We start from the raw sequence: 23,126 nt of genomic DNA on the forward strand, positions 1-23,126 counted from the left end.
AATTTGCTCCTTCATAATAGCAATAAAATCACAGTGAAAAGTATCAAAATGACCCTTTTTCAGAACTCTGGAAATCAACCAAAGACTTCCAAAAATTGAAGGACTGTGTATTTTAAAAAATGAAATAATTTCTATAATAACAGTAATTTTGTGTCATTTTAATTTACCCTATCCCCCTTTTCCCCTCCTGAACCCTACAGTAATTTTGAAATCTATCAACTCTGCAACCACTTTAACTGTGAAAATCAGTGTCCTAACAGCCATTGAAAGAGGGAAGAATGGGTTTTGAACTTCTCCCAAAGTTCCATTCCTAGGCAGTTGTTATTCTTTTACTGGACAGTTCCCTGGAATATATGCATCCATAAGGCTTGTTTTTATTTGATGTGACTAAGAGCTTGCTCAGCAAGGATACCCTATTCTGTGTTTTTGCCAGAAATGATAAGCAGCATTTGTTTAACATTATGAATACTGATGTTGTATATTTAATTGCTAAGTACTGTCCGATTATTTGTGACCCCATGGACTGCAACATGACAGGCTTCCCTGTCCTTCAGTATCTCCCAGAGGTTGGACAAATTCATGTACATTGAGTTGGTGATGCTGTCTAACCATCTCATCCTTGGTTGGCCCTTTCTCCTTTTCCCTTCAATCTTTCCCAGCATGAGGGTCTTTCCCAATGAGTTGGCTCTTCACATCAGTTGGCCAAAATATTGAAGCTTCAGTTTTAGCATCAGTCCTTCCAATATATTTTCAGAGTTGATTTTATTTAGGATTAACTAGATTGGCCTACTTGCCATCCAAGGTATTCTCAAAAGTCTTTAATGCCACAAAAACCTGGGAGGCAAGATGTCTATAAGACAATTTTTAAAGACCAACATATTATTAGTGATCTAGAAATGCATATACATGTGCAGAGCTGCATGCAGGCTCAAAAGTGACTTTGAAAGTCTTAATCTCTCACCTGTGGCTTTAACCACTCTTACCTGATGTTCAACACAATCAGGAAGTGAAAGACTAGAGTTGTAAATAGTTGAAGAATAAAGCTGTGTTCCAACCCCTACACAGAGCCCCTTGGAAAAGATTGGGAAACTTACTGGTTCAAGTCATTTAAGAAAATTTTCTGTCCAGTCATTAACTGGAGACTTAGATAAATGACAGAAAACACAGTAGCCACAGATGACTAATAATACCGGCTTTATGGATTCACTTCAGGGAAGTCACTAAATAAACAAAAAGCAACCTATATTAACAACAGTGAGAAGGATTTCCAGAGTTGTCACAGTTTATTGAAAATGTCGTTTTCAACAAAAAATATGATACTCATAAATAAAGAAAATATGCCTTCTGCATGGAATGATAAGCAGTCAATAAACAGTGTATCTCCTACAGTAAGCTTAGAATTTGGACTTAAAGGATAGAGGTATAAAATCAGCTATTACAGCTGTTTCAAAGAATCAAAGGAAATCATGTTGAAGTAAAGTGTGAGAAAGAAATGTCAACTGGAAAGTATCAATAAAAAGTATTGTTTATACACCCGTGGTGGATTCATGTCAATGTATGGCAAAACCAATACAGTATTGTAAAGTAAAATAAAGTTAAAAAAAGAAACAACTATTCTTCAGAAATGAAAGCACCACAATTAAAAAAATAAAACAATAAAATAAAATTGAAAATCATAGAGTTTCAAAATATAATAAATGAAATGAGAAATTCACTTGAAGTTTAACAGCCTATTTAAATGGGGCAAAAAAAAAAAAAAAAACCCAACAAAGTTGAATAAAGGACTACTGAGGTCAATATTGTACAGCCAAAAGGAAAAAAAAATAGAGAAAATTGAACAGAGCTTTAGACATCTTTGAGACATTATCCAATATACAAACATATGTATAATAGGATTCCTTGAATGAGAGGAGATAATGTAGCAGAAAGAATATTTAAAGAAATAATGTTTAAAATTTCCCAAATATAATGAAAATCATTACACATGGAAAAGTCAGAAAAAATCCGAATAGGATGAACTTAGAGACCCACACCAAGATATAGCATAGTCAAGTTATCAAAAGCCATAGACATAGAATGTTTAAAACTGGGGGAAAGTGGCTTGAATAGGGATATTGATGCAAGGGATAATTTAATTGTTAATAGTTAATTTATAATCAAAATCATGAGTCCAGAATGCAGTAGATGAACTATTCAAAATGCTGAAAGAAAAATCAGTTAAAGAAACAGCAAGGGGATGCAAAGTATACAACAGAAAATACAGACGGAAGCAATGATGGCTAAGTGTGGAACAAAAAGTGAGTTAAGACCTATCAAAAACAAATAGTAAAATGGAAGATATAAATCTTCCAGTAGAGTGGTCCTAAGATGGTGGAGGAATAGAATGGGGAGACCATCTTCTCCCCTACAAATTCATCAAAAGATCATTCTAATGCTGAGCAAATTCCACAAAACAACTTCTGAACACTGGCGGAGGACACCAGGCACCGAGAAAGGCAGGTAGGGTACAATATAAAAGATAAAAAGAGAGACAAAATAGTTAGGGATGGAGACCTGTCCTGTGGAGGGAGTTATGAAAGAGAAGTTTCCAAACACAGGAAACCCTCTCACAGGCGTATCTATGGGGAGTTTGGGATCTCAGAGGGCAACATAAGTGGGAGGAAAAAGTAAATAAATAAACCCCATGGGTTATGCACCAAACTGCAACTCTCAGCAGAGAAGTAGCCCAGATGCTTGCGTCCACTACCAGCAAGCAGGGCCTGAACAGGGAGGCGCGGGCTGCATGCTTAGGTTAAGGACCGGGTGGGCCTGAATGCCCTGAGGACAATCTGAGAGAACTAATGTGAGAGAGAAACCCAAACTGTGGGATAGCCAGAGAGAGGGAAAGAGAGAGAGAGAGAGAGAGAGAGAGAGAGAGAGAGAGAGAGAGAGAAAGAGAGAGAGAGAGAGAACTTTCCAGTGAAAAAGCTCTAATCTAAGGCACTGCCAGGCCCGCTCATAGAACAAAGGACTGAGTGATCACCAAAGGAGAGCTAGCCGGCTGCAGAAAGGCCCATCCCCAACCAGAGTCAGAGAGGCAGACGGGCGACAGCCAAAGCTGGAAGGTGAGGGGCAATCTCGGCCCCAGAGATGGCATCCTCTACCAAACTGTGAGCTGGCTCCCAGTTGCTAACCAAGTCTTCCTGGTATCCTGGACAGTTGCCATCTGCCAGGAGGTTAGCTCCCCAGAGGGGACACACAGCACACCTGAGACAGCACTACTGCTGCACACCCAGGAGACCTAGCGGCTGGGACAGGGGAGATGATAAGATGCACCACCCACCTGGAGAGAGTACACTCATCAATCACCTGGTAGTCTGAGCTGCTTGTTCCTGGGAAGGGCATAAAACGTAGGCCCAATTGAGTATGTGCCTTTGTGGAGTACCTGAGAACCTTAACCTGAGTGGCTTAAAGTGGGAAGTGCGTGTAACTCAGGGCCTGCTTTAGACAGTTCCCCTGCAGAGCAACCTGGAGCTTGAGTAGTGTAGACCAGGAAAGCATGCACCTATGAGTGGGGGCAAACCCAGTGTGGCCCAGACATTGTGAGCACTCCCTACATATGCCAGTGATATTTGTTTGCAGTGTTTCTCCCTCCCCACAGCGTAAGTGAACAAGTGAGCCTAAATAAGTGGCCACCTCCACCTCCTTGTGTCATGATGGAAATCAGACACTAAAGAGACTTGCAAACAGAAGAAGCCAAAATAAATAGAGGGAACCCATTGGAAGTGACAGGTGCAACAGACTGAAACTCTGTAGTTAGCACTGACTACATTGGAAGGGGCCTATAGACCTCGAGAAGAAGTATAAGCTGGAACAAGGAACTATCTGAAACTGAACTGACTCCAAACTGCTCTCAACAGCTACAGAGAAATTCCTAGATATATTTTAGTATTATCATTTAATTTTTTTTTTAAAAATTAAGTCCTTTATTACTCCTTTAATTTTCATTTTTATAACCTACTATTACCTTGCAAAAAGACTATTTTAAAGCAAATTTCATGTATATTTTTATAATTTTTGTGATTTAAAAAAAATATTGTATTTTTGAGAGTCTAACCTCTACTCTAGATTTTTAATCTTTGCTTTTTGGTATTTGTTATCAATTTGTACCTATGAGAATCTGATCTTCAGTACCCACTTTTTCTTAGGAGTGTGATTACTGGCTTGATTGCCCTCTCCCCCTTTTGACTCTCCTTTTTCTCCCCCAGGTCACCTCTATCTCCTCCCTCTCCCTTCTCTTCTCTAACCAATGCTGTGAATCTCTTTGTGTGTTCCGGGATGTGGAGAACACTTAGGGAACTGATTACTGACTAGATCTGTCTCTCTCCTCAGATCTGTCTCTGCCTCTCTTCTCAACCTTGTCATCTCTATCTCCTTCCTTCCTTATCCCTTTTCCATGTAACTCTGTGAACCTCTCTGGATGTTCCACACTGTAGAGAGCACATAGGGAATTGATTACCAGCTAGATTGCTCTCTCTCCCGTTGATTCCCCCCTTTCTCTTCCTGGTCACCTCTATATCCTTCTTCCCTTTTTCCTTCTCTTTGTAACTCTGGGAACCTCTCTGGGTGTCCCTCACTGTGGAGAATCTTTTCTCCATTAACCTAGATGTTTTATGATCAGTGCAATATGGATGGAGAAATCTTGAGGCCACTGTAAGAATAAGACTGAAAACCAGGGGTAGGAGGCTTAAATCCCAAACTTGAGAACACCAGAAAACTCCTGACTCCAGGGAACATCAATCAACAAGAACTCATCCAAAAGCCTCCATACCTACACTGAAACCAAGCTCCACCCAAGAGCCAACACGTTCCAGAGCAAGACATACCACACTAATTCTCCAGCAATGCAGGAACATAGACCTGAACATTAACATACAGGCTGTTCAAAGTCACACCAAACACGTAGACAACTTAAAACTCACTACTGGACACTTCATTGCATTCCAAAGAGAAGAGATCCAGCTCCACCCACTATAACACCGACACAAGCTTCCCTAACCAGAAAACCTTGACAAGCCACTCGTCCAACGCCACCCACAGGGAAGAACCTCCACAATAGAGAGGAACCATAAACATCCAGCATACAGAAAGGCCACCCCAAACACAGCAGTCTAAACAACATGAAAAGGTAGAGAAATATTCAGCAGGTAAAGGAACATGATAAATGCCCACCAAACTAAACAAAAGGGGAGGAGATAGGGAGTCTACCTGAAAAATAATTCAGAATAATGATAGTAAAAATGATCCAAAATCTTGAAAACAAAATGGAGGTACAGATAAATAGTCTGGAGACAAGGATTGAGAAGATGCAAGAAATGTTTAACAAGGACCTAGAAGAAATAAAAAAGAGTAAATCAATAATGAATAATGCAATAACTGAGATCAAAATCACTCTAGAGGGAACCAACAGTAGAATAACTGAGACAGAAGATAAGATAAGTGAGGTGGAAGATAGAATGGTGGAAATATATGAAGCAGAGAAAAAAATAAAAAAAGAATTAAAAGAAAGAAGGACAACCCCAGAGACGTCTGGGACAATGTGAAATGCCCCAACATTTGAATCATAGGAGTCTTAGCAGAAGACGAAAAGAGAAGCCATGAGAAAATACTTAAGATAATAGTTGAAAAATTCCCTAAAATGGGGAAGGAAATAGCCATCCAAGCCCAAGAAACCCATAGAGCCCCAAACAGGATAAACCCAAGGTGAAACACCCCAAGACACATATTAATCAAATTAAAGAAGAACAAATATTAAAAGCAGCAAGGGAAGAACAACGAATAACACATAAGAGGATTCCCATAAGAATAACAGCTGATCTTTCAATAGAAACTCTTCAGGCCAGAAGGGAATGGCAGGGCATACTTAAAGTGATGAAAGAGAAAAACCTACAACCCAGATTACTGTACCCAGCAAGGATTTCACCCAAATACGAAGGAAAAATCAAAAGCTTTCAGTTCAGTTTAGTTTGGTTTGGTCGCTCAGTCACGTCTGACTCTGCAACCCCATGAATCGTAGCACGCCAGTCCTCCCTGTCCATCACAATCTCCCGGAGTTCACTCAGACTCACGTCCATTGAGTCGGTGATGCCATCCAGCCATCTCATCCTCTGTTGTCCCCTTCTCCTCCTTCCCCCAATCCCCCCCAGCATCAGAGTCTTTCCCAATGAGTCAACTCTTTGCATGAGGTGGCCAAAGTACTGGAGTTTCAGCTTTAGCATCATTTCTTCCAAAGAACTCTCAGGGTTGATCTCCTTCAGAATGGACTGGTTGGATCTCCTTGCAGTCCAAGGGACTCTCAAGATCTTTTCTAACACCATCTTCTAACAAATTGTTGTGTTTAAAATACATGCTCAGTTGTGTCCGACTCTTTACAGCCTCATGGATTGTAGCCTGCCAAGCTTCTCTCTCCATGAGATTTTCCAGGCAAAAATATTAGAGTGGGTTGCCATTTCTTTCTTCTGGGATCACCACAACCCAGGGATCAAACCTTTGTCTCTTGCATCTCCTACATTGGCAGGCAGATTTTTTATCAACTGCACCACTAACTCAGATAAATATCTGTATAAATTAACCTATACCAGTAGCCTAATGGTGAGAAAACACAAGATAAATCCATATTTTGGGACATTATATAAAATATTGGGCCAGTACTTTTCAAAATAAGCAGGGTGACAATTTACAGCCTTGACGTACTCCTTTCCTGATTTGGAGCCAATTTGTTGTTCTATGTCCTGTGCATATTGTCATCGTGTTTATTTAACTTATATGTAGAGTACATCGAGCTTCCCTGGTGGCTTAGAGCTTAAAGCGTCTACCTGTAATGCGGGAGACCTGGGTTTGATCCCTGGGTCAGGAAGATCCCCTGGAGAAGAAACGCTGGACCGGATGAAGCACAAGCTGCAATAAAGATTGCTGGGAGAAATATCAATAACCTCAGATATGCAGATGCCACCACTCTTACAGCAGAAAGCATAGAAGACCTAAAGAACCTCTTGATGAAAGTGAAAGAGGAGAGTGGAAAAGTTGCCTTTAAAGTCAACATTAAGAAAACTAAGATCATGGCATCCCATCCCATCATTTCATGGCAAATAGATGGAGAAACAGTGGAAACAGTGAGAGACTTTATTGTGGGAGGCTCCAAAATTACTGCAAATGGTGATTGTAGCCATGAAATTTAAAGACACTTGCTCCTTTGGAAAAAAGTTATGACCAACCTAGACAGCATATTAAGAAGCAGAGACATTACTTTGCCAACAAAGGTCCATCTTAGCCAAAGCTATGGTTTTTCAGTAGTCATGTATGGATGTGACAGATGGACTATAAAGAAAGCTGAGTGCAAGGATTGATGCTTTTGAACTGTGGTTTTGGAGAAGACTTTTGAGAGTCCCTTGGACTGTGAGGAGATCCAAACAGTCTGTCCTAAAAGAAATCAGTCCTGAATATATTCATAGGAAGGACTGATGCTGAAGCTGAAACTCCAGTATTTTTGTCATCTGACGTGAACAGCTGATTTGGGGGAAAAGACCCTGATGCTGGGATAGATTGAAGGCAGGAGGAGGAGGGGACGACGGAGGATAAAATGGTTGGATGGCTTCAGCAACTCAATGGATATGGGTTTGAGTAAACTCCGGGAGTTGGTAATGGACAGGGAGGCCTGGTGTGCTGCAATCCATGGGGTCAAAAAAGTCAGACGGGACTGAGAAACTGAACTGAATTGAACTTTTCAAAAGGCTTAAGTTCATGGAAAATAAGACTGAGAAAGTGTTGGAGAATAACTGATGTGGCCAGTAGAACCTAAGATGGTACCTGATGATTCTCCGTCTCTTGTCATACTGTCTTGTGTTCTAATCCCCTTCTCATGAGTGTGGGCAGGAACTGTAATCTGCTCACATGACAACTGACTGCAAATTCTAGACAATGAACAGGAAGGAACAGAGGCACTTGGTCCAAGCAACCTAGATGTCCATCAGCAGATGAATGGATAAGAAAGCTGTGGTACATATACACAATGGAGTATTACTCAGCCATTAAAAAGAGTACATTGGAATCAGTTCTAATTAGGTGGATGAAACTGGAGCCAATTATACAGAGTAAAGTAAGCCAGAACGAAAAACACCAATACAGTATACTAACGCATATATATGGAATTCAGAAAGATGGTAATGATAACCCTATATGCGAGACAGCAAAAGAGACACAGATGTATAGAACAGTCTTTTGGACTCTGTGGGAGAAGGGGAGGGTGGGATGATTTGGGAGAATGGCATTGAAACATGTATAATATCATATAAGAAATGAATTTCCAGTCTAGGTTCGATGCAGGATCCAGGATGCTTGGGGCTGGTGCACTGGGATGACCCAGGGAGATGGTATGGGGAGGGAGGTGGGAGAGGGGTTCAGGATTGAGAACACGTGTACACCCGTGGCAGATTCATGTTGATGTATGGCAAAATCAATACAATATTGTAAAGTAAAAAAAAATAAAATAATAAAATATGGGAAAAAAACAGAGAGAAAAAAAAGAGTCTGCAAACAATTGAATTCTAACAATCAGGACAATCATGTGAGCTTGGAAGGAGATTCTTTCCTGGCTGAACATTCTGTTGAGACTTTATCCTTGGCCATTACCTACATCTGAATTCTTCACCCACGCAAACTTTGATATAATATGTGTAGATTTTGTTATGCTAAATTATGTGATAATTTATTATTAGCAAAAAAGTAATATATATGGCAAATAAATGTAATGTACCCTGGATTGAGCAATACATGAACCGTGAAATTCCAGATGTTCAAGCTGGTTCTGGAAAAGGCAGAGGAACAAGAGATCAAATTGCCCACATCCGCTGGATCATCGAAAAAGCAAGAGAGTTCCAGAAAAACATCTATTTCTGCTTTATTGACAATGCCAAAGCCTTTGACTGTGTGGATCACAATGAACTGTGGAAAATTCTGAAAGAGATGGGAAAACCAGCCCACCTGACCTGCGTCTTGAGAAACCTAGATGCAGATCAGAAAGCAACAGTTAGAACTGGACATGGGACAACAGACTGGTTCCAAGTAGGAAAAGGAGTGCATCAAGGCTGTATATTGTCACCCTGCTTAATTTAAGTTATATGCAGAGTACATAATGAGAAATTCTGTGCTGGAAGAAGCACAAGCTGGAATCAAGATTGCTGGGAGAAATATCAATAACCTCAGATATGCAGATGACACCACCCTTATGGCAGAAAGTGAAGAGGAACTAAAAAGCCTCTTGATGAAAGTGAAAGAGGAGAGTGAAAAAGTTGGCTTAAAGCTCGATATTCAGAAAACTAAGATCATGGAATCTGGTCCCACCACTTCATGGCAAATAGATGGGGAAAGAGTGGAAACAGTGTCAGACTTTATTTTTTTGGCCTCCAAAATCACTGCAGATGGTGACTGCAGCCATGAAATTAAAAGACGCTTACTCCTTGGAAGAAAAGTTATGACCAACCTTGATAGCATATTAAAAAGCAGAAACATTACTTTGCCAACAAAGGTCCGTCTAGTCAAGGCTATGGTTTTTCCTGTGGTCATGTATGGATGTACATGTATGGATGTAAGTGTTGGACTGTGAAGAAAGCTGAGCACTGAAGAAATGATCTTTTTGAACTGTGGTGTTGGAGAAGATTCTTGAGAGTCCCTTGGACTGCAAGGAGATCCAACCAGTCCATTCTGAAGAAGATCAGCCCTGGGTGTTCATTGGAAGGAATGATGCTAAAGCTGAAACTCCAATCTTTTGGCCACCTCATGTGAATCCTGATGCTGGGAGGGATTGGGGGCAGGAGGAGAAGGGGACAACAGAGGATGAGATGGCTGGATGGCATGACCGACTTGATGGACATGAGTTTGTGTGAACTCCGGTAGTTGTTGATGGACAGGGCGGCCTGGTCTGCTGTGGTTCATGGGGTAGGCAAAGAGTCGAACATGACTGAGTGATCGAACTGAACTGAACTGAACTGATCCTAAATTGAATATTTGAAAGAAAAATTATCTTAGTTGGAAAACATTCTCGTAAAATATTAAGAAAATGAAATCCATTTAATAGATTTATACCACTGTCAACTTCTCAGTTGTTATAAATATACTATGATGATATACGATTGTTACTATTACAGGAAGCTAATGATATATGAAAATATCTGTACTACCTATGCTATTTTCTGCAAATTTAAAATTGTTTCCAAAAATATTTTAAAGTATTACTTTCATATAAAAATAACTCTCAAAAATACAAACAAACAACAACAAAGTCTTGGGCTCAGAGGATAAAGGAGAAGGGCAAAGAAGTATCCCTAATCTATCCACTGTTCCAAACACAGATGCACTTTCTTCAGGAAGACCCTCTCAAGCTTCAGGGACTCTCCACCTTTCTTTTCCCTCTTCATTCTCGCCATAATCCTGCCATCAGTTTGTGTCTTAATAAACATTTCTCTAAAAATACACATCTGTGCCTGCACCTCCCCTTTATGGAACACAACTTTGTCATGGCCAAGGGACTTGCATAACTCAATTAAGCTATTTTGAGCCGTGCCATGCAGAAACACCCAAGTCAGATGGGTCATAGTGAGGAGTTCTGACAAAATGTGGTCAACTGGAAAAAGAAATGACAACACACTCTAGTATTCTTGCCCAGAAACCCCATGGACCGTATGAAAAGGCAAAAGGATATGACACAGGAAGATTAGCCACCTCCAGAGTAGAAGGTGTCCAATATGCTGCTTGGGAAGAACAGAAGACAATTACTAATAGCTCCAGAAAGAATGAGGGTGCTGGGCCAACGCAGAAATGATGCTCAGCTGTGGATGTGTCTGGTGGTGAAAATTCAATGTTCTAAAGAACAATATGGCATAGGAACCTGGAATGCTATGTCTGTGAATCAAGGTAAAGTGGACATGTTCAAGTAGGAAATGGATTGGACATTGACATTTTAGGAATCTGTGAATTAAAATGGACAAGAATCGGAGAATATAATTCATATGACCATTATATCTACTATTATGTGCAAGAATCCCTGAGAAGAAATGCAATAGCCCTCATACTCAACAAAAGAATCCAAAATGCAGTACTTGGGTTCAATCTCAAAAGCAACAGAATGATCTCATTTCATTTCCTAAGCAAGCATTCAATATCACAGTAATCCAAGTCTATATCACACCTCTGATATTGAACAAGCAGAAACTGACCAGTTCTATGAAGGCATAAAGCATCATGTAAAACTAACATCAAAAAAGTTATCATTTTCATCATATGGGATTGGAATGCAAAAGTAGGAAGCAAAGTCAAAAGACACCCAGAATAACAGGAAAGGTTTGTATTGTAGTGCAAAATGAAGCAGGGCAAACCCTAACAGAGTTGTGTCAAGTGAACATGCTGATCTTAACAAACACCCTTTTCCAATGAACCAAGAGACAACTCTACACATGAATATCACAAAATGGTCAATATCAGAATCAGATTGATTATGCTCTTTGCAGCCAAAGATGGAGAATCTCTCTACAGTAAGTTTGAACAATGCCTGGAGCTAACTGTGGCACACATCAGGAGATTCTTTCTGCAAAATTAAAGCTTAAATTGAAAAAAGTAGGAAAAACCACTAGGCCATTCAGGCAAGACCTAAATCAAATCCCTTATGATTATACAGTAGAGGTGATGAATAGATTAAAGGGATTAGATCTGGTAAACAAAATGTCTGAAGAACTATGGATGGAGGTTCATAACATTGTACAGGCGACAGTGACCAAAACCATGCCAAACAAAAAGAAAGGCAAGAAGGCAAAAGGGTTGTCTGTGGAAGCTTTACAAATAGATGGGGAGAGAAGAGAAATGAAAGACAAAGCAGAAAGGGAAATATATACCAAAATGAATGTAGAATTCCAAAGAATAGAGAGCAGAAATAAGAAGGCTTTCTTAAGTGAACAATGCAAAGAAATAGAGGACTTTTTGATAGCAGCCATTCTGACAGGCATGAGATGGTACCTCACTGTGGTTTTGATTTGCATTTCTCTAATAATGATTGATATTGAGCATCTTTTCATGTGTTTTTTCATCTGTATGTCTCCTTTGGAGAAATGTCTGTTTAGTTCTTTGGCCCATTTTTTGATTGGGTCATTTATTTTTCTGGAATTGAGCTGCAGGAAATGTTTGTATATTTTTGAGATTAATTCTTTTTTAGTTGCTTCGTTTGCTACTATTTTCTCCATTCTGAATGCTGTATTTTCACCTTGCTTATAGTTTCTTTGTTGTGCAAAAGCTTTAAGTTTAATTAGGTCCCATTTGTTTATTTTTGCTTTTATTTCCATTTTTGTGGGAGATGGGTCATAGAGGATCTTGCTGTGATTTACGTCAGAGAGTATTTTGTCTGTTTTCCTCCAGGAGTTTTATAGTTTCTGGTCTTATGTTTAGATGTTTAATCCATTTTGAGCTTATTTTTGTGTATGGTGTTAGAAAGTGTTCTAGTTTCATTCTTTCACAAGTGGTTGACCAGTAGAAAGATGATAACAATGACCTTATATGCTAGATAGAAAGAGATACAGATGTATGAAACAGTCTTTTGGACTCTGTGAGAGAAAGTGAGGATAGGATAATTTGAGAGAATAGCATTGAAAAATGTATATTATCATATGTGAAACAGATTGCCAGTCCAGGTTTGATGCATGATACAGAGTGCTCAGGGCTGGTGTACTGGGATGACCCTAAGGGATGGGATGGGAGGGAGGTGGGAGGGGGTTCAGGATGGAGAACACATGTACACCCACAGCTGATTCATGTCAATGTGTGGCAAACATGACTATAATATTGTAAAGTAATTAGCTTCCAACTAAAATAAATAAATAAAATAAAGAAATAGAGGGGGGCGGTCCTAAGTTGGTGGAGGAATAGGATGGGGAGACCACTTTCTCTCCCACAAACTCATCAAAAGAACATTTAAATGCTGAGTAAATTCCACAAAACAACTTCTGAATGCTGGCAGAGGACATCAGGCACCCAGAAAAGCAGCCCATTATTTTCAAAAGGAGGTAGGAAAAAATAAAAAAAGACCAAAAGAGAGACAAAAGAGGTAGGGATGGAGCTCTGTCCCGAGAAGGGAGTCTTAAAAAAAGACAAGTTTCAAAACACCAGGAAACACTCTGACTGCTGAATCTGTGGCGAGCCTTGGAACCACAGAGGTCAACATAACCGGGAGAAAAAATAAATATATAATTAAAACCCACAGATTACGTGCCCAACGGTAACTCCTCCAGCAGAGAAGCAGCACAGACACCTGCACCCACAAATAGCAAGTGGGGGCTGGGCAGGGAGGCGTGGGCTGCATTGCTTAGAGTAAGGACCAGGCCTGAATGCCCCGAGGGCAATCTGAGGGAACTAACTTGGGCTAGCAAACCAGACTATGGGATAGCTACCACGCGAAAAGCCCTAACCTAAGACACCGCCAGGCCTGCTCACAGAACAAAGGACTGTACAGAGCTAGTCAGCTGCAGACCATCCCCCTCTGATGACAGGCAGCCAGAGCTGGAAGAGGGCAATTGCAGCCCCAGAGAGAAATGATCTACCAAACTGCAAGCAGGCTTCTTTGCTAACGAAGACTTCTTGGGGTTCTGGAAAATCAACATCTGACTGAGAAGGTGCGCCAGTTGTACACCCAGAAAACTGAGTGGCAGGGACAGCGAAGGCGATAAGTCGCATTGACCATGCTCGCCAAACACCTCATCACCTGAGCTGCTTGGACCTGGGAATGGCACAAAACGTAGGCCCAACCAAGTCTGCGCCTCTGAGGACTACTGGAGTACCTGAACCTGAGTGGCTTAGACCTGGGAAGTGCATGCAGCCCAGAGCCGGCCTTGGACTGTTCTCGGTGAAGAAACATAGAGCCTGAGCAGTGTGGGCAGGGAGGGTACACGTGCTATGAGCAGGGGCAAACCTAGTGTGGCTGAGACACTGCGAGCACATGCCAGTGTTATTTGTTTGCAGTGACCCTACCCTCCACAGTGCAACTGAACAAGTGAGCCTTAAAAAGTGTCCACCACCGCCCCCCTTGTGTCAGGGCAGAAATCAGACTCTGAAGAGACCAGCAAATAGAAGCTAAAACAGAGGGAACCACCTTAGAAGTTACAGGTGCAATAGATTAAAACCCTGTAGTTAGTACCAACTACATAGGAGGGGGCATATAGATCTTGAGAAATATAAGCCAGACCAAGGAACTCTCTGAAAATGAACTGATCCTGCACTGCCCACAACAACATGAGAGAAAGTCCTAGATATATTTTTACTATTTTTCCGATCATTTTTCTTAAATTTTTTTAAAATTTTAAGTCCTCTATTAATCCTTTAATTTTCATTTTTATAACCTACTATTACTTTGCACACACACAAAAGACCCAATTTTTTAAAGCAAAATATTATAATTTTTGTGACTTTCTTTTATTTTCTTTAATATTGTATTTGTGAAAATCCAACCTCTACTCTACATTTTTAATCCTTGCTTTTTAGTTTGTTATCAATTTTGTACCTTTAAGAAGCCAATCTTCAGTACCCATTTTCACTTGGGAGTGAGATTATTGGCTTGACTGCTCTCTCCCTGTTTGGACTCTCCTTTTTCTCCACCAAGTCGCCTCTATCTCCTCCCTCCCTCTTCTATTCTCTACTCTATCCAACTCTGAATCTCTTTGTGTATTCCAGACGATGGAGAACACTTAGGGAACTGATTACTGGCTGGATCTGTCTCTCTCCTTTTGATTCCCCCCTTTATCCTCCTGGTCACCTCTGTCTCCTTCCTCCCTCTTCTCTTCTATTCTCTTCTCTGTATAACTCCATGAACATCTCTGAGCATTCCAGACAGTGGAGCACACATAAGGAAGTGATTACTGTCTAGCTTGCTCTCTCCTCTTTTGATTCCACCTTATCTCATTCGGGTCACCTCTAACTCCCTCTTCCCTGTTCTCTTCTTCATGTAACTCTATGAACCTCTCTGGGTGTCCCTCACTATGGAGAGACTTTTCATCTTTAACCTGGATGTTTTATCAATGGTGCTGTATAGATGGAGAAGTCTTGAGACTACTGTAAAAATAAGACTGAAAACCAAAGAGTCCAAATCCTGAGAACACCAGAGAACTCTTGACTCCAGGGAACATTAATTGACAGGAGCTCGTCAAACACCTCCATACCTACAATGAAACCAACACCACCCAAGGGCCAACAAGTTCCAGAGCAAGACATACCATGCAAATTCTCCAGCAACACAGGAACACAGCCCTGAGCTTCAATATACAGGCTGCCCAAAGTTATTCCAAACCCATTGACATCTCATAACTCATAACTGGACACTTCATTGCACTCCAGAGAGAAGAAATCCAGCTCCATCCACCAGAACATCGATACAAGATTCCCTAACCAGGAAACCTTGACAAGCCACCTGTACAACCCCACCCACAGTGAAGAAACTCCACAATAAAGAGAACTCCACAAACTGTCAGAATACAGAAAGGCCACCCCAAAGACAGCAATATAAAGAAGATAAAGAGACAGAGGAATACCCAGCAGGTAAAGAAACAGGATAAATTCCCACCAAACCAAATAAAAGGGGAAGAGATAAGGAATCTATCTGATAAAGAATTCTGAATAATGATAGTGAAAATGATCCAAAATCTTGAAATCAAAATGGAATTACAGATGAATAGCCTGGAGACAAGGATTGAGAAGATGCAAGAAACGTTTAACAAGGACCTAGAAGAAATAAAAAAGAGTCAATATATAATGAATAATGCATTAAGTGAGATCAAGAACACTCTGGAGGGAACAAATAGTAGAATAACAGAGGCAGAAGACAGGATTTGTGAAGTAGAAGATAGCATGGTAGAAATAAGTGAATCAGAGAGGAAAAAAGAAAAACGAATTAAAAGAAATGAGGACAATCTTAGAGACCTCCAGGACAATGTTAAATGCCCCAACATTCAAATCATAGGAGTCCCAGAAGAAGAAGACAAAAAGAAAGACCATGAGAAAATACTTGAGGAGATAATAGTTGAAAACTTCCCTAAAATGGGAAAGGAAATAATCACCCAAGTCCAAGAAACCCAGAGAGTCCCAAACAGGATATACCCAAGGCCAAACACCCCAAGACACATATTAATCAAATTAACAAAGATCAAACACAAAGAACAAATATTAAAAGCAGAAAGGGAAAAACAACAGATAACACACAAGGGGATTCCCATAAGGATAACGGCTGATCTTTCAATAGAAACTCTTCAGGCCAGGAGCGAATGGCAAGACATACTTAAAGTGATGAAAGAAAATAACCTACAGCCCAGATTACTGTACCCAGCAGGGATCTCATTCAAATATGGAGGAGAAATCCAAAGCTTTACAGACAAGCAAAAGCTGAGAGAATTCAGCACCACCAAACCAGCTCTCCAACAAATGCTAAAGGATATTCTCTAGACAAGAAACACAAAAAGGGTGTATAAACTTGAACCCCAAACAATAAAGTAAATGGCAACAGGAACATACTTATCAATAATAACCTTAAACATAAATGGGTTGAATGCCCCATCCAAAAGACAAAGACTGGCTGAGTGGATACAAAAACAAGACCCCTATATATGCTGTCTACAAGAGACCCACCTCAAAACAGGGGACACATACAGACTGAAAGTGAAGGGCTGGAAAAAGATATTCCACACAAATAGAGACCAAAACAAAGCAGGAGTAGCAATACTCATATCAGATAAAATAGACTTTAAAACAAAGGCTGTGAAAAGAGACAAAGAAGGACAATACATAATGATCAAAGGACCAATCCAAGAAGAAGATATAACAATTATAAATATATATGCACCCAACATAAGAGCACTGCAACATGTAAGACAAATGCTAACAAGTATGAAAGGGGAAATTAACAGTAACACAATAATAGTGGGAGACTTGAATACCCCACTCACACCTATGGATAGATCAACTAAACAGAAAATTAACAAGGAACCACAAATGTTAAGTGATACAATAGACCAGTTAGATTTCATTGATATCTATAGGACATTTCACCCCAAAACAATGAATTTCACCTTTTTCTCAAGTGCACACGGAACCTTCTCCAGAATAGATCACATCCTGGGCCATAAATCTAGCCTTGATAAATTTTAAAAAATTAAAATCATTCCAAAAATCTTTTCTGATTACAATGCAGTAAGATTAGATGTCAATTACAAGAGAAAAAACCATTAACAATTATGACATATGGAGGCTGAACAACACGCTGCTGAATAACCAACAAATCACAGAAGAAATAAAAAAAGAAATCAAAATATGCATAGAAAAGAATGAAAATGAAAACACAACAACCCAAAACCTGTGGGACACTGTAAAAACAGTGCTAAGGGGAAAGTTCATAGCAATACAGGCATACCTCAAGAAACAAGAAAAAAGTAAAATCAGTAACTTAACTCTACACCTAAAGCAACTAGAAAAGGAAGAAATGAAGAACCCCAGGGTTAGTAGAAGGAAAGACATCTTAAAAATTAGGGCAGAAATAAATGCAAAGGAAACAAAAGAGACCATAGCAAAAATCAACAAGGCCAAAAGCTGGTTGTTTGAAAGGATAAATAAAATAGACAAACCATTAGCCAGACTCATCAAGAAACAAAGGGAGAAAAATCAAATCAATAAAATTAGAAATGAAAATGGAGAGATCACAACAGACAACACAGAAATACAAAGTATCATAAGAAACTACTATCAGAATTATATGCCAATAAATGGGACAACGTGGAAGAAATGGACAAATTCTTAGAAAAGTACAACTTTCCAAAACTGAATCAGGAAGAAATAGAAAATCTTAACAGACCCATCACAAGCACAGAAATTGAAACTGTAATCAGAAATCTTCCAGCAAACAAAAGCCCAGGTCCAGATGGCTTCACAGCTGAATTCTACCAAAGATTTAGAGAAGAGCTAACACCTATCCTAGTCAAGCTCTTCCAGAAAATTGCAGAAGAAGGTAAACTTCCAAATTCATTCTATGAGGACACCATCACCATAATACCAAAACCTGACAAAGATGCCACAAAAAAAGGAAACTATAGGCCAATACCACTGATGAACATAGATGCAAAAATCTTTAACAAAATTCTAGCAATCAGAATCCAACAACACATTAAAAAGATCACATCATGATCAAGTGGGTTGTAAGCCCAGGGATGCAAGGATTCTTCAATATCCTCAAATCAATTAATGTAATAGACAACATTAATAAATGGGAAAATAAAAGCCATATGATTATCTCAATAGATGCAGAGAAAGCCTTTGACAAATTTCAACATCCATTTATGATAAAAACCCTCCAGAAAGCAGGAATAGAAGGAACATACCTCAACATAATAAAAGCTATATATGACAAACCCACAGCAAAGATTATCCTCACTGGTAAAAAGTTGAAAGCATTTCCCCTAAAGTCAGGAACAAGACAAGGGTGCCCACTCCCGCCACTATTATTCAACATGGTCTTGGAAATTTTGGCTACAGCAATCAGAGCAGAAAAAGAAAGAAAAGGAATCCAAATTGAAAAAGAAGTAAAACTCTCACTGTTTGCAGATGACATGATCCTCTATATAGAAAACCCTAAGGACTCCACCAGAAAATTACTAGAGCTAATCAATGAATACAGTAAAATTTCAGGATATAAAATCAATACACAGAAATCCCTTGCATTCTGATACACTTATAATGAGAAAATATAAAGAGAAATTAAGAAAACAATTCCATTCATCATTGCAATGAAAAGAATAAAATACTTAGGAATACATCTACCTAAAGAAACTAAAGACCTATATATAGAAAACTATAAAATGCTGATGAAGGAAATAAAAAAGGACACTAATAGATGGAGAAATATACCATGTTCATGGATTGGAAGAATCAGTATAGTGAAAATGAGGATACTACCCAAAGCAATCTATAGATTCAATGCAATCCCTATCAGGCTACCAACGGTATTTTTCACAGAGCTAGAACAAATAATTTCACAAACCAGGCTCCTCCGTCCATGGGATTTTCCAGGCAAGAGTACTGGAGTGGGTTGCCATTGCCTTCTCCAATATGGAAATAAAAAAAACCTCAAATAGCCAAGGCAATCTTGAGAAAGAAGAATGGAAATGGAAGAATCAAGCTGCCAGACTTCAGGCTCTACTACAAAGCCACAGTCATCAAGACAGTATAGTACTGGCACAAAGACAGAAATATAGATCAATGGAACAAAATAGAAAGCCCAGAGATAAATCCATGCAGCTATGGATATCTTATTTTGACAAAGGAGGCAAGAATATACAATGGAGAAAAGACCATAACTTTATTTATTTTTTATTTTACTTTACAATTCTGTATTGGTATTGCCATACATTGACATGAATCCACCACGGGTGTACATGCATTCCCAAACATGAACCCCCCACCCACCCTCCCCCCAACAACATCCCTCTGGGTCATCCCCGTGTACCAGCCCCAAGCGTGCCATATCCTGCATTGGACATAGACTGGCAATTCGATTCTTACATGATATTATACATGCTTCAATGACATTCTCCCAAATCATCTCACCCTCTCCCTCCCCCTCTGAGTCCAATATTCCTCTATACACATCTGTGTCTTGAGAAAAGACCATAACTTTAACAAGCGGTTCTGGGAAAACTGGTCAACCACTTGTAAAAGAATGAAACCAGAACACTTTCTAGCACCATACAGAAAAATAAACTCAAATGGATTAAAGATCTAAACGTAAGACCAGAAACTATAAAACTCTTGGAGGAGAACATAGGCAAAACACACTTTGACATAAATCACAGCAGGATCCTCTATGACCCACCTTCCAAAATATTGGAAATAAAAGCAAAAATAAACAAATGGGACCTAATTAAACTTAAAAGCTTCTGCACAACAAAGGAAACTATAAACAAGGGGAAAAGACAGCCTTCTGAATGGGAGAAAATAATAGCAAATGAAGCAACTGACAAAGAATTAATCTCAAAAATATACAAGCAACTCCTGCAGCTCAATTCCAGAGAAACAAACGACCCAATCAAATAATGAGCCCAAGAACTAAATAGATATTTCTCCAAAGAAGACACACTGATGGCCAACAAACACATGAAAAGATGCTCAACATCACTCATCATCAGAGAAATGCAAATCAAAACCACAATGAGGTACCATTTCACACCAGTCAGAATGGCTGTGATCCAAAAGTCTACAAGCAATAAATGCTGGAGAGGGTGTGGAGAAAAGGGAACCCTCTTACACTGTTGGTGGGAATGCAAACTAGTACAGCCACTATGGAGAACAGTGTGGAGATTCCTTCAAAAACTGGAAATAGAACTGCCTTATGACACAGCAGAGATATTACTTTGCCAACTAAAGTCTAGTCAAGGCTATGGTTTTTCCTGTGGTCATGTATGGATGTGAGAGTTAGACTGTGAAGAAGATTGAGTGCTGAAGAATTGATGCTTTTAAACTGGTGTTGGAGAAGACTCTTGAAAATCCCTTGGACTACAAGGAGATCCAACCAGTACATTCTGAAGGAGATCAGCCATGGGATTTCTTTGGAAGGAATGATGCTAAAGCTGAAACTCCAGTACTTTGGCCACCTCATGAAAAGAATTGACTCATTGAAAAAGACTCTGATGCTGGGAGGGATTGGGGGCAGGAGGAGAAGTGGACGACAGAGGATGAGATGGCTGGATGGCATTACTGACTCGATGGATGTGAGTCTGAGTGAACTCCGGGAGTTGGTGATGGACAGGGAGGCCTGGCGTGCTGCGATTCATGGGGTCGCAAAGAGTTGGACACGACTGAGTGACTGAACTGAACTGATGACCCAGCGATCCCACTGCTGGGCATACATACCAAGGAAACCAGAATTGAAAGAGACACGTGTACCCCAATGTTCATTGCAGCACTGTTTATAATAGCCAGGACATGGAAGCAACCTAGATGTCCATCAGCAGATGAATGGATTCGAAAGCTGTGATACATATACACAATGGAATATTACTCAGCCTTTAAAAAGAATACATTTGAATCAGTTCTAATAAAGTAAATGAAACTGGAGCCAATTATACAGAGTGAAGTAAGCAGAAAGAAAAACACCAATACAGTGTACTAACGCATATATATGGGATTTAGAAAGATGGTAATAATAACCCTGTATTCAAAACAGCAAAAGAGACACAGATGTATAGAACAGTCTTTTGGACTCTGTGGGAGAAGGAGAGGGTGGCATGATTTGGGAGAATGGCATTGGAACCTGTATAATATCATATAAGAAATGAATCACCAATCAGGTTCAATGCGGGATACAGGATGCCTGGGGCTGGTCCACTGGGATGACCCAGAGCAATGGTATAGGGAGGGAGGTGGGAGGGGCGTTCAGATGGGGAACATGTGTATACCCGTGGTTTATTCATGTTGATGTATGGCAGAACCAATACAGTATTGTAAAGTAATTAGCCTCCAATTAAAATAAATAAATTTAAATTAAAAAAGAGGAAAATAATAGAATGGGAAAGACTAGAGATCTCTTCAAGAAAATTGGAGATATCAAGGAAACATTTCATGCAAGCATGGGCACCATAATGGACAGAAACAGTAGGATTTAACAGAAGCAGAAGACATTAAGAAGAGGTGGCAAAAATACATAGAATAACTAAGCAAGATAGGTTTTGTTGACCCAGATAACCACGATGCTGTGGTCACTCACCTAGATTTTGACACCTTGGATTGTGAAGTCAGGTGAAACTTAGGAAACATTATTACAAACATAGCTAGCAGAGGTGACAGAATTCCCGATTGGCTATTTAAAACCCTATATGATGATGCTGTTAAGTGCTGCACTAAATCCGTGAGAAATTTGAAAACTGAGCCATAGCCACAGGACTGGAATCAGTCAGTTTTCATTTCAATCTCAAAAAAGGGCAATGCCAAAGAATGTTCAAACTACCATAAAATTTCATTCATTTCACATGCTAGCAACATTATGCTCAAAATCCTTCAAGATAGGCTTCAACAGTATGTGAATTGAGAACGTCTAGAAATGTACACTGGGTTTCAAAGAGGCAAATGTTCAGGCGATCAAATTACCAACATCCATTGGATCATAGAAAAAGCAAGATAGTTTCAGAAAAAGCAGAACAAAACAAAACAACAAAACAAAAACATATATTTCTGCTTCACTGAGTATGCTAAAGCCTTTTACTGTGTGGAGCACAACAAATTGTGGAAAATTCTTTAAGTGATTGGAGTATTACACAATCTTGACTGTCTCTTGAGAAACCTGTATGCAGGTCAAGAAGCAACAGTTATAACTGACCATGGAACAATTTACTGGCTCAAAATTGGGAAAGGAATATATCAAGGCTGTATATTATCACCCTCCTTTTAACTTATATGCAAAATATATCATGAGAATTTCCAGAATGGATGAATCTCAAACTGGAATCATGAATGCCAGGAGAAATATCAATAACAGCTGATATCACTGTAATGGCAAAAATTGAAGAGGAACTAAAGAGCTTCTTGAGGGTGAAAGAGGACAGTGAAAAAACTGGCTTGAAACTCTACGTTCAAAACTAAATTCATAGCATTTGGTTCCATCACTTCATTGTAAATAGAAGGGGAAAGAGTGGAAGCAGTGACACATTTCATTTTCTTGGTCTCCAAATTACTGCAGATGGTGACTTCAGCCATGAAATTAAAGGCACTTGCTCCTTGAAAGGAAAGCTGTGACAAACCTAGACAGCATACTAAAAAGCAGAGACATCACTTTGATAACAAATATCTATATAGTCAAATCTATTGTTTTCCCAGTAGTTTTGTACAGATGTGACAGGGCATTTGGACCATAAAGAGGTCTGAGCATTGAAGAATTAATGCTTTTGAATTGGAATGCTGCAGAAGACCGTTGAGAGTCTCTTGGACTACAAGGAGATCAAACTAGTCAATCCTAAAAGAAATAAACCCTGAATATTCACTGAAATAACTGGTGCTGAAGCTGAAGGTCCAATACTTTGGCCACCTGA

The sequence above is a fragment of the Oryx dammah genome, unplaced genomic scaffold, assembly GCF_014754425.2.
Source record: "Oryx dammah isolate SB20612 unplaced genomic scaffold, SCBI_Odam_1.1 HiC_scaffold_16, whole genome shotgun sequence".
Lineage (NCBI taxonomy): Eukaryota > Metazoa > Chordata > Mammalia > Artiodactyla > Bovidae > Oryx > Oryx dammah.